General features: G+C 46.2%; 1 long non-coding RNA gene across 4 annotated transcripts; it reads right to left on the bottom strand.

Moving 5' to 3' along the window:
- Positions 1–30: 30 nt before the first annotated feature.
- Positions 31–8,583, bottom strand: LOC142453785 (uncharacterized). Of its 4 annotated transcripts, none has more exons than XR_012785412.1 (4): positions 6,118–8,583; positions 5,840–5,930; positions 5,405–5,564; positions 31–1,096 (listed from the first exon to the last, which is right to left on the bottom strand). It is a non-coding gene; the product is annotated as an uncharacterized LOC142453785 (long non-coding RNA). The 4 variants fall into 4 exon arrangements; XR_012785413.1 differs by having other exon boundaries at positions 5,409–5,564; XR_012785414.1 differs by lacking the exon at positions 31–1,096 and having other exon boundaries at positions 1,981–5,564; positions 6,118–8,165; positions 8,391–8,583.
- Positions 8,584–13,345: the final 4,762 nt, after the last annotated feature.

The raw sequence follows: 13,345 nt of genomic DNA, 5'->3' as shown, positions 1-13,345 counted from the left end.
TTTTTTCCTCCCCCACCCCCCAAAGGTGTTCATAATTTTACCTCTGCTACTTTCCCCTTCATCATATTTGAATTTTGTTATTGTTATCTTTGGATCACATAAGCTGATATGCTTCTTCTATGCGGACTTACTTGACTCCTCACTTAGATGGCTTCTTGTTTGAATATAAGCCTTTAAGACCCCAGACACTATTCTGCTTGATAGCCGGGCACCATCTGCTTTCTGCACTTGATCTTAGCCAAAAGGCCGAGAAGCGATCCCATCTGCTGTTTTCACCACACTTTGTATCCTTATCTTCACTGATCATTTCATGCAGGTGAGTATTGAGGCCGGCCATGTGATCAGAACGAACTGTTCTTGATTGGAGCCGGAGTTAAGTAGAAGCCCAGAATCCATCCGCTTGTCCCTGGGATATGCACGACTCAGGTTTACTTTGGCGTTTGCATTGTGAACAAAATCAAAACCCCATAAGACCACTTACCCCAACAAGAGCAACAAACCAACCAGCAAACAGACAAATAAACAAAAATAAACAAGCTAAAGGCAGGAAAAGAAAAACCCATCGAAACAAAAAGTACAACACTGTCAATCATCCCACTGGGCTATCAGGCGATTGCACTGGTGACATGATCCATTTCCCAGTGACACAGTACGCAGGACTCTGTCCATATGAGGAGTCTGTGAAAATACAGTTCATCCATGTGCCGCAACCCTTCGTTGTTTGCCTACAGAGTTCTCTCTCCCATTCTGTTGAGCTCCGTTTACCCTCGTATGGGGAATGGTGCCACGGGGGAACATCCTGGATCCATTCTTCCAAGTGCAGATTCCTCCCCGACAGATCAAAACCTGTCATGTCACCCAGGTACTAAATAGATGGCGATCCTGGGTCCCTTTCCTTTGAACCCCCCTGAGCTGAGGATTCCCCCTAAAGCCAGTGACTGCCACTTCCACAGTCCTGGTGAAGCCACTCTCTTCCATCCGAGTACCCCAGTCCTCAGTTCACAGGTGCAGGCAACTGCAAGGCAGGGCTCCGTTCATTCTGCGTGGCCTCTATGTGAAGTCCGCCTGGTGTAGCCGCTGAGTTATGCCATGCTGCCTGTAAGGTGAGCATCCAAAGTCATCATGGTGCTTAGTCCATGCCATGGTCACATAGAAGCATATCTGTAGTGTCCCATTTCATTTTTTACTACTTCAAATTCTCCTAGATTCACACTAGGAGGATGCATTCCACATTCTCATTACTTACAGATGTCTACAGCTCTGTCTTCTTTTTTTGATTCATGCCACCTGGGCAAATGAAACCCCCCAAAGTCCTAATCTAGGGACACCAATGGGGTCAACTCTGCTTTGAGGATGCCACTTTCCCCAGTTGTACTTTGAGTGCCTGCCTTCCTGAGGGCTCATTGCCTGTCACTATGTCCGACAATGTTCTGCTGCCATTTATAAGGCCTTCACCGGCCAATTTCACTTTAGAAATGGGTGGCCAGATCACCTTTTCTAGTCTGTCTTAGTCTGTAAGCTCCCTTGGAACCTATCCACCACGGGAGACCTTTGTAGTATTTGACGTATGATTGGCATAACTTCTAGCATTACAGCAACATGCAAGCCACCACAGTAGATCAAGCTAACGGAAGCATGGTGGAGATGAGAAGTTAGGGGGTAACACACGGAACACAATGGTGGTGGAAACACGGTGGGTCAAGATAGTGCGAATGGACGTACACTGTGCTGTCTACATTGTCACCAAGAATAAAATAGATGTTAGAAAAGGATAGGTTATTTTCTGTTATAAATGCATTTAAAAAATCATTTTATTGGGGGCTCTTACAGTTCACAATCCATCCATTCATTGTGTCAAGCACATTTGTACATATGTTGCCATCATCCTTTTCAAAACATTTTCTTTCTACCTGAGCCTTTGGTATCAACTCTTCATTGTTTCATCCCTCTCCCACCCTCCCACCCTCATGAACCCTTGACAAAGTATAAATTGTTATTTTCATATCTTACACCATCCGCTGTCTCCCTTCACCCATTTTTGTTGTTGTTTGTCACCCTGGGGGTGGAGGGGCAGGTATATGTTGATCATTGGAGTTGGTTCCCCCTTTCTCCCCCTACCTTTCCCCTACCCCTATGGTATCTCTACTCCCATTATTGTTCCCAGGGGCGTTTATCGGTCCTGATTCCGTGAGTCAAGTGCTCTTATCTGTATCAGTGTACATGCTCTAGTCTAGCCAAATTTGTAAGGTAGAACTAGGGTAATGGTAATGGGGGAGGGGGAGAAGCATTAAAGAACAAGAGGTGTCTATATTTCATTGGTACTCTACTGCATCCTGCTGACTCGTCTATTCCTTGTGACCTTTCTGTGAGGGGGGATGTCCATTGTCTACAGATGGGCTTTGTGTCTTCACTTCACCACTGCCCTTGTTCACATCAATACGATAGTTTCTTTTGGGTCTTCTGATGCCTGGTACCTGTTCCTGTTGATACCTTTTGATCACATGGGTTGGTGTGCTACTTCCATGTGTGCTTTATTGTTTCCCAGCTAGACGGCTGCTTGTTTATCTTCAAGCCTTTATGACCCCAGGCGCTATATCTTTTAATAGTTGGGCACCATCAGCTTTCTTCACCACATTTGCTTAGGCACCCGTTTTGTCTTTAGCGATCTTGTCAGGAAGGTGAGCATCACAGAATGCCGGGTTATTAGAACAAAGTGTTCTTGTGTTGAGGGAGGACTTGAGTCAAGGTCCAATGTTCATCTGCTACCTTGATACTTAACATATAAATATATGTACATAGATCTATGTCCCTATTGTTATGTGTAAATATATTGACATATGTATGTCCCCGTCTTTAGACTTCTGTAAATGTCCTTTGCCTCCTAGTTCTTTCCTCTGTTTCCTTTTACTTTCCTCTTGTTCCGCTATCATGTTCAGCCTTCATTCGGCTTTTATAAATGCATTTAAATGTGCTTATCGGTGTGATGAAATGGCAGAATTTGCCTTAAAGTCCCCATTGAGGGAAGTTGGTATAGAATAGATAGAGCAAGAATGGAAGAGGGTTAGGAGGTTGAAAATGCTCGAAACTCACGAGGATACATGCGCTTTGTCACATTCTTTCCCGGCTTTGTTGACGTTCAAAACTTTTCACAGAAAAAATCAAAACAAAACAAATAACTTCCTTCTTTTAGTCTTAGATCCAAAGGAAACGAGTTGGTAACATATAGTATTTTAAAAATTAATTCATATCACAAATATATGTTGAGCTATGACAAGACATGCGATATAGGAGAAAGTACCAAATAGATGACACGTATATCATGTCAGCAATCAATTAGACAATGCTGACTATGCATCAACACAGAGTTATCCTCATGTTTATGCCATATGTTGAAAATAGTTGATTCGATGTGGCTGCTTGATTTCTAATTATTCTTTCTTCTCTGTGAATAACTCTTTCTCACAAACTCACTGTCATGGAATTGATTTCAACTCATAACAACCCTATAGGACAGGGTAGGACTGTCCTTGGGGCTTCTGTCCTTTATGGGAGCAGAAAGCCCTGTCTTTTTCCTATGGAGTGGCTGGTCATGTTGAACAACCGACCTTGTGGTTAGCAGCCCCACATGTAACCACTACACCATAAAGGTTCCTACGGGAATAGCTCTCATTGGGTAATATTGCATCTTGTCACAGCTAACTAGGAAACACACTCAGTACAAGGGGAGCCAGACAGATGATTGCTCTCAAATGTGAGACTTACAAAGGTGATAGAGGACGGTGGTCTTTGTAGATGAGACCTTAAGTGACAACTCAATCCTTGTTTACGCCAGGATAGCCACCTTCCTGAAGCTGGCTTACTTAATTCTTTTTATTCCATGAGCTAACGTAGTGTCTTTCCAATAAATTCCTGAGTTTTTAAGTTAGGCTGACTTGCTTTCTATTGCTGGCATTCAATATAGCTTGCAACCAAAATTAGTCAGTGTGGTAGTTACATAAGCTGTTGTCAATTTGAGGCTTACCAGTGAAGGGGTGGAGTTTAACCTGTCAGTCAGGTCACAGTTGGATGACCTCATTTGGAGGCACTCAGGAGATAAGTAGCTTGTTGGAGGTGGGACACATGCTGACTCTCTGGGAGACATTCCAGCTAAGAAGACACATGGAGCTACGCTAGTGCCCTGAGCTGGAGGAGCCACGTAGAGATCCCTGCCAGTGCTGAGATGCTTACACCGCCACTGGATACAAAAGACTTTCCACCCCTGGCCTCTGATCTTCCTGCATTTGGTACTATTTTGTGAGTCTATAGAGGACTTTATAGATTGGTATCGGGCATATGGGCTAATATCGGGCTTATGGACTTGATCTGGACTGGGCTGGGACATTTTCTCACTATTCATTTGCTCTTGCATATCAAGCTCTTTCTTGTACGCATATGAGTGTCTCTGAATTGGTTTCTCTGGTCTACCTGGATTAACACAGTCAGTATAACAAACTGGTGTATAAAATTTACTATGTATATATTGTATGTATACGTTTAAGTGTTTTATTCTTGGGGAGAGAAATTTCAAGATACAAACGTACAACTGTCAAAATGTACATGTTGTTTTGCTTTGTTTTGAAGAACATTACTGTCTTGTGGAAGGAGCCCTGGTGGAGCAGTGGTTGCAGGTTGGGCTGCGATCTGCATGGTTGGCAGCCTCAAACCAGTAGAAGCTCCTCGGGAGAACGAGTGGGCTTTCTACTCCTGTAAACAGTTATGGTCTAGGATAATCCATAAGGGGTGACTGTGAGTCAGCATTGACTCGATGGCCGTGAGTTTTGGGATTTGCTTCTATCTTGTGGAGAACACAGTTCAGAACCGGTGTTGTAGGACATCCCAGGGGAAGTGTGTCTAAGCAGTTGGGCAGATGGCTAATGTTACCAGGTGAGTTTGGAAGACATTAGCAAATGGGTGACAACTGAAGGCATGTTGGAGTAAATGAGACCATCTAGGGCAGCTCTGTTGTTTAAGAGGACTAAAGACTGAGGACAACCATCGAGGGAAAACCAGCTCTTAAAGGGTAGCCGAAAGAAAGTGACGTGACCTGAGGAGGAGATGTCTCACTAGTAGGAGGGAAGGCAAGGAAGCTGTTGTCATGGTTACCAAAACAGAACCGTCTAGTGAGGAAGGCGAGCATGGTCAACAGTGTTAACCCGTGTAGAGGCTGTAAAAGGTCCATTTGGTTTAGCAACACAAAGCTATTGGTAAAAATTTCCATGGCTGAAGGTTAAAGATTCAATGACAAGTAGATGTAGAGACATGGCTACCCATGACTTGTTCAAGAAATTTGGTTCTGAAGCGGGAGTGGAAAGAGGGCAGCAGATTTACAGACACTAGGCTATTATTGTCGGAGGCATTCACCTACCCACCAGAGTAGTCCGGGAGTTACCAGGCAGCAGAACTGCCTGCCTTGCTCCTCTGTTGCTCAGGATCATTCCATCATTCCTGGTGGAGCAGTGGGTTAAGCGTTGGGCTGCTAATAACTGTAAGGTCAGCAGTTCAAGACCATCAGCCATTTTCTGCTCCTGTAAAGATTTGCAATCTCAGAAGCCCGCAAGGGCAATTTTACCCTGGCCTATTGGGCCACTATGAGTCAGGCTCGATTCGATGAAAATGAGTCTGGTTTGGTGTGTGTGTGTGTGTGTGAAAATTGTTACGAGGATATTTCTGAAATATCCTTTATGAAGGTTGGGGTTTCCTGGCTGGAAGAGGGATTGCATAGAGGGAAGGATAGTTACACATTTTAAAATTTCTCATTTATGCTGAGATCACAAAAGGGAGATCAAAGAGGTAACCACACCTTACTATAGTGGCAGATGGTTCTATTTCTCCCGACTTTGGCCCTGTCCACATCCCGCTCCCTCTCTGCAGAAATCGGACCCTGTGTTAGACTGGGTAGACGAAGGAAACAAATTTAGAGATGCTCATACATGTGTAAGAGAGAGCTTTCTATCAAAGAGCAATTGTATATTGAGAAAACATTCCAGCCCATTCCAAATCAAGTCCGTAAGTCCAATATTAGCCCATATGACCAGTACTAGTCCATACATTCCTCTTCAGACTCCCACTGCCACTCACAATGATGCCGGATGCAGGAAGTTCACAGGCCGGTGGGTGAAAACCATTGTGGATCCAATGGCAGTGGAAGCGCCACAGGGCTGTCTCCGCAGGTCTTCACTGCATGGCTTGCTCAGGTCTCGGCAAAGCTCCGCATGGTTTACCCACAGGAAGACAAGACAGAAAGAGAGTGTGACTCTCCTCCACGGAGAAAGAGAGAATGATTAGGCCACACCCACCAGGAGGCATCATCCGGCTGTGACCTGATTGACAGGCTAAACTCCACCCCTTCGTTCTTTCATCAAGTGGACATTGTAGATGCACAACCCTTTCTTCTCTCCAAAGTTAGTGTCTGCTCTAGCCGTTCCTAAGCCTACTACTGAGTTCTTTTACCAAGTTCTCTACCAAGTGCTGCTAAGTTGTGACTGGGGCACAGTATGCTCCTCAGCCAATTGCCATCCCTATATATTAATGAAGGACTCGTCTTTAAAGTGTGGGCTTGCTGTCACCATCCTGACCACGTGCACAGAACAGGAGTAAGGGCGCGCTAACCTGGGAGCAACATCCAGCCCCACCAAACTGTCTTCATATTACTTCAGAGAAAAGAGTGATTTCCATCTTTTTAAATGGCTACAAGAAGAAAGAGAAGAATATATTGCAAGACACAGGAAGATGATGTGAAATTCAGGTTTCAGGATTCACAAATGAGAAGGGAATGAGGACAAAACTCCAGGGAACACCAACATTTTAAGGGTAACTAAAAGAAAGACATTCACAAGGGACGCCGAGGATACACGTGCTGGGGAAGGGAGAGGAAAGACGAGGTGGAAACGAGAAACACCAAACTCTCTCTTTTTAAAAATCGTTTATTAGGGGCTCATACAACTCTTATCACCATCCATACATACATCAATTGTGTAAAACACATTTGCCCTCATCATTCTCAAAACATTTGCTCTCCACCTAAGCCCCTGGCATCGGCTCCTCACTTTTTCCTCTCCCTCCCTGCTCCCCCCCACCAAGCTCTTTCATCTACGTGCTGCCAATGACCTTTCTGGGGCTGCCATTGAATACTCATGACAGAAACAGGGTTTCTGCCAAATCTATTTTTTTTAATCTGCCAAATCTTAAATGCTTATTATTTGGCTCTTTATAGACAAAGTTTGCTGACCTTTGGCATAGCACTCTATGTTTTGAGTGTCGTATACCTCCCCCTACAGTCCTGTTGATGCCATGCATTTTCTTTCTGCTTTCCTGAGTGGCCTGAATTTTCCCACTTTCAGAAATACTGAGTCAATTTTATTCACAAAGTTTGGAACACTGGGAAAGTGTTCTGATATTTGGAGTATAGCACAATATTTCCCAAACCCTGGTATCCCACCCTCCTCTCTCTCTCTCTCTCTCTCTCTCTCTCTCTCTCTCTCTCTCTCTCTCACACACCTCTTTTTTGAATATTCAGACCATACAGTTCTTGCTATTTATTTCTTTGTTTTGGGCCGGTTGCTTTTGGTCTTCTTGTTTCTGTGTAAAATCAACGTATAGCATTTTGGAAGGCTCAGAAGCATGCTGGACCATAGTCACATAGATTAATTTCTTAGTTTACTTAATTGCCACGTTAGGGCTTTCTCACTGCCTCTTCCCCCACGCCTTCTGCCTCTCCCTTCTCTATCAAAGTTGAAGCATGTAAACTGACAGTTTCTTCTTACCTCCCACACCCTTCTCAGCCCACTACAATCTGGAGCCGACTCCCACCTCAGCGCTGAAAACGGTTCTCAGTAAACTTGCCAACCATTTCATCACCATTACCAAGTCCGAGGACACTTTGCAGCCTGACCTTGAATTCCTGGAGCTTTGGCTCATGCTGACCTCGCCCTCCTCCATGGAACACTGCTCTGTCCACATCCGGATCTGCTTCCTGCTGGTTCTTCTCTTAGCTTTTTGGATGCCGATTCTCACACTGGGGGGTATTGCAGTGCGCTGGTTCTTCTCTGTTGTCCATCGGGGTCTCCCCTAGCATCCTACGCTGGGTTCAGCAGGGTCGGCCTAGGAATCTGCAAGGTGCGTATCTCCTGGAAATCAGAAGGCAGGAGAAACAGGAAGCCTCAGGCTTTGTGTGAGTCTGGGTAGACTAGAGAAACAAATCCATGGACACACATATGTGGATAAGAAAGAGATTTATGTACAAGAGCAACTGAACATGGAGAAAACATCCCAGCCCGGTCCAGATCAAGTCCAGAAGTCCGATATTAGCCCATATGTCCGATACCAATCTATAAAGTCCTCTTCAGACTCACACAACACGTGCAATGACACCGAATGTAGAAGGTCACAGGCCAGTGGGTAGAAAGTCCTGGGATCCAGTGGTGTTGGAAACATCTCAGCGCTGGCAGGGGTCTCTGCATCAGGGTGGGTCCATGTGTCTTGTCAGCTGCCATCTCTCCCAGGGTGTGAGCAGAGAGTCTCCCACTGCCAAAGAGGAAGTACCTGATTTCCAGCATTCTCAGGAGAAGGCCATGCCCACATAGAGGCCTCATTGGCTATGATCTGATTGACAGGCTAGACTCCACCCCTTCACTCTTAATCCTCAACTTGACAAATGATTATATAGCGACCACCGGCTTTCGCAGCATGGTGGTTGCTGACAGTTCTTAGTGCAAATATACCACACCTAAGAAACACTGTGGGTTCCAGACCACGGCCATAAAGTGAGTCACACAATTTAAAAATACATTTCTAGTGCATATAACAGCCATGGTTTTTTCAAGTCATCTTTACACTGGACAGTATCCTTGTAACTATGTTTCCGTGTGCAACAGCATTAGGACAAGTTCAAAAGTTCGGAATTACCAACAGGTGGCCCAGAGACATGAAGGGAGCACCTGTGGGAAACAGGGCTCCAAGAGCCTGCTGCGGTGCAGAGTTGCCACCCACCTTCAATTTGTTTAAAACGGCAAGCAAGCGACATCCGTGGCGCTCAGACAAGTGAAGCTCAAGAGGTGTGTCTGGAGACGTCACCGCAGCAAGTGCTCGGGACTCCAGCCTCCCGGCAGAGAGTCTGGTCTCAATTATTCCAGTCTTCTTAGAAGTCAGTCTTTTCAAAAAGTCTGGAATCGACCGTGACATTGTCTCCTACAGGGCAGCGGCAGGTACAGACTTGCGGCTCTACTCCAGAGGTATCTTCTGATTGCCAGGCTTCATTCCGATTTCTCCCTCTAGCTACCCTCCTTCTTTCTCTCGTTTGCACTGCTTCTTCTTTTTCTTAAATTAAATACTTTTATTGGGGGCTCTCACATCTCTTGTCACAACCCATACATTCATCCATTGTGTCAAGCACATTTGCACATAGGTTGCCATCATCCTTTTCAAAGCATTTTCTTTCTACTTGAGCCCTTGGTATCAGCTCCTCATTTCCCCCCTCCTTCCCCCTGCTTCTCCCCTCCCTCATGAACCCTTGATAAGTTATATAGATTATTATTTTCATATCTTAAATCATCCGCTGTCTCCCTTCACCCACTTTTCTGTTGTTCATCCCCCTGGGAGGGGGTTATATGCGGATCCTTGTGATCGATCCCCATTTCTCCCCCACATTCCCCTTATCCTCCCGGTGTCTCTATTCTCACTGTTGGCCCTGAGGGGTTCTCATTCTTCTCATGCCTTTGTACCCAGGTCTCGATCTTAAATTCTCAGTTTTGAAATACCGACAGTGGATGTGGGTTCCGGAAGGGAGGCTGGAAGATAGGTGGCATGAAGCTGGAGATTTGAGCCCAGGCGGACTTGCCCCGGTCTCTGTGTCAACGGTTGTGATCCCGCCCACATCTGTGCTGATGACTCCCAAACTGGATTCTCCAGCTCATACCTTCCCCTGTACACTTCATTGCCCCCATCCTCCGTCTGGTGTTTCCAGTGGTGTCTTAAATGCAATGCGCACAAACGGAACTCATTCCTTCCTTTCCAAACCCAGCCCGCTCGCGCTCTCGTGCATTTTAATGCAGCCCACCCTTGGCCACCATCCATCCACTCGAGTTAGAGACTTAGGCGCATCTTGACTGCACCACTTCCTCGCCCTCCCTCATCCAGCCAAGAGTAACACTCCCTTGACTCGACTTTCTAAATAGCTCCGGCGATCCACTTGGCTCTGATTAGAACGCTTGGCTACCACAAGAAAGGTTAGTGGTTCAAACCTGCTGTCTGTTCTACAAGAGAAAGACATGGCAGCCTGTTCTGTAAATACTCCCAGCCCTGGAGACCTTCTGGAGACAAGAGTTCTCCACCCTGTAGCACCACTAGAAGTCAGTATACTCAATGGCAAGGCGTTTATTTGTTTGTTTGCAATAATCAAGATATTTGTCCCCTCGAGCTCTTCTGTCTATGACTTAATTCAGGCCTTGATAAGTTCTCATGTAAACCATTGTTATGTTGCTGCAAGGCAGAGTGGTCAATGTGTACAACTTTTAATTTCGATGGAATAGCTTATTCACAGGTCCCCAAACTTATTTGGCCTGTTTCCCCCTTAAAAAAAATGCTCACTGTCTCCCTCCCTGGCAGTTAAAAACTTTTGTCCTATAGCTGAAAATCTAGGAGAAGGTGTCGGTATCTATTTTGTAGCCCCGCTGGATCTTTTCAGTTCCTGGTGTCCCCCCGCCCCCCCTCCCCAAACAGGGCCAATATTATCCCCTTGGGAAATGGCTAACCAGCCATTTTGCTTGAGTTCTTTGTGAGTTCCAGTCCATTGCCTGAAACATCAGGACATTTCCCCAACTAAAATTATTATGGTAGGGTGGGGACGTGACATTACTTGCTTATGACTCTTCTATCCATGTCTTTGTAACTCCAACCCAATGATTGGGTGGGACCATGTAAACAGGGCTTATTAGACATTAGGTGAAGGGATTGGCCAGTGTTGTCATTCCACTGGGTAAAGCCATCTCAGAAGCCAGGAGGAAGACTCCTGTGACCACCGAGAAAGAAAACCCACCAGTGGAGTGTGTCCACAATTCTCGTCTGAAGGGACAAGGCAGCAAAGGCTGCAGCCACTGCGGCCCTCAGGCGGAGCAGAGGACCCACGCTGAGCCAAGGAGGCAGAGCAGAGGAAGAGCTCCATTATTTCAAGGCAGAGCAGTGGCCTTCCCACAGAACAAGGCTGGGGCCAAAGGACCGTGTGCCGGCCAGAATGGTCGAGAAGAGGTGCTCCTGTGAGGAAAGCAAACACAAGACTTACCACCGTGGTTTCTGCTCTGGACTCCAGGGGTCCTGTTAACTTCCCCGAGAAAGCCCATAACTGTGAGGAGTGTTTGTGAGTTCTGTGTCGCCATCGCACTGAACTATTGAACCTAGCTGAGTTGGAATGAGCTTTATGGCAGTGAGGGACCAGCTGCTGAGGGAATGTCAGACTGTCCTGGTGGTGTTCAAGGGCCCCATGCAATCTGGCTCCGGCCTGAATTTCTAGCTCATTTCGGTCCTGTGTCCACATCGGACAGACACATGTCCACATCGGACAGACACATGAGCAGTACACATAACATTCACATCTGTGATGCAGGGAATTATTTCCTTTGGCTCTTCAAGCCATAGCTTTGATAACTCCCTCCAAATAACGGTTTCCCGATGATTGGTCTGGGTAAGAGAAGGTGGGGGAAGATGCTGATAGAATTATATGATTCATTTGTGAGCGATTGTTAACAGAGATAATTATAATGGTGAAAAACTTGGGTTTCTAATGTGGGGATAAGTTGAGGCATTTCAGCAGCAGAAGGGGGGCTCTCACTGCTCTCAAGCAAGAAGAGGCAGAAATGGAGCACGGCCTTTGGACCCTGAGATCCCAATGTATTCAACCTCTTCGATCCGGGAACAGAGAACGCTGACTCTTAAGTGGCAGCAGTGGAACCAAGAGCCAGAGCAGTGGACTTCTTGGCTCACTGAGTGAGCAACGCTGAGTGCATTTGCAATAAGGTGCCTTTGGCATGCCCTGTTTGCTGAACCCCAGAGCTTGAGCTGAGTGTCTTCAGATGGAAGATTATGGCAAAGTAGCATGTCCTTTGGGCCTGCATCAGCAGTGCTAAAAGAGCTCTCTCTGTAGCATTGCCCAGGAAGGAAAGAGGCCAAAAGGCCACGTGGTTGAGAGAACAAGGAACCGAGAGAGGCTTGCCAGCAGGCATGGCTAATAAAGAGCTGTCTAGACCAAATAACTGGGCCTTGGGTGCTTTTTATCCTGAATTGTAACCTGTTAACTCCCCTCTAGTAAGTCCCACAATGGTCTTTGAGTTAGGCGTGGTCATGAATTAATTGTGGCACCCAACTGTGAAGTAGAGTGCTGTGCTAGAACTGGTGTCCGAACTGGTAAGGCAGGTAGGAGGTGAAGTCTTACCTGACCCTGGCTTCATCGGAATCAGCCTTGGGGGGATGTGGGGCTTGATTCTCTTACCACCTTATGAAGTCAGAGGTCAGATACCAGCTCCCTGTCACTTTTGACAGCATCTAACTCTGTCGTCACCGAGGGAGTTTGGGATCCTTTGACATTTATACATCTGACTACCCCTTGCTATGGCTTTTTTTCCCTCTTCCCTCACTGCTCTGCTAGTGAAATTGCTTTTCTCATGAGACTCTTGGGAGTCAGCCCGATTATGCCCTACCTATGTGTTGGGCCGCTAATTTCAAGGCCAGCAGTTTGAAACTACCCGCCACTGTATGAGAGAAAGATGGGACTTTCCACTGCTGTGAAGAGTTAGTCTTGGAAACTCACCGGGGTAGTTCTACCCTATCCAAGAGGGTCGCCATGATTTGAAATCGACTTGTTAGCAATGAGTTTTGGGGTTTTTTGCTGTCTCATTCTCTTAAAAAATTTTCCAAAACATTTGTCACCTTGCTTTTTGGATATTTTACATTATTATGTAATTAAGTGTCACTAGACTGAACCTTTGAAGGCAGGCATGTGTGTTTTTCTTAGTATTTTTTCACGCTAGCCATATTTTCCTATTTATTTCTACAGCGAGAAGAAGCGCTCCCGCTGGAAGGAGAGGACACTTTCTGAAAAAGAGCGTAGGGGAGTTCTCCAAGGGAGAAGAAAGGAGGGAAGGGAGAGTCCAGAGAGTCCGGAGGGGGTGCCAGGGGAAAAGAAACCTCCACCACTGCAGAACCCTGCCACTTGGCGGCACTGGTACGGAGAGCCTGTCTCAGTCACAGTCTGGTACAGAAGAGGGAACCCCACCAGGAGGCAGACATTCCTTCACTGGCCTATCAAGCCCAGTAACAC

This window comes from Tenrec ecaudatus, chromosome 7, assembly GCF_050624435.1.
Source record: "Tenrec ecaudatus isolate mTenEca1 chromosome 7, mTenEca1.hap1, whole genome shotgun sequence".
Classification (NCBI taxonomy): Eukaryota; Metazoa; Chordata; class Mammalia; order Afrosoricida; family Tenrecidae; genus Tenrec; species Tenrec ecaudatus.
This window is presented reverse-complemented; position numbering and strand designations above follow the sequence as displayed.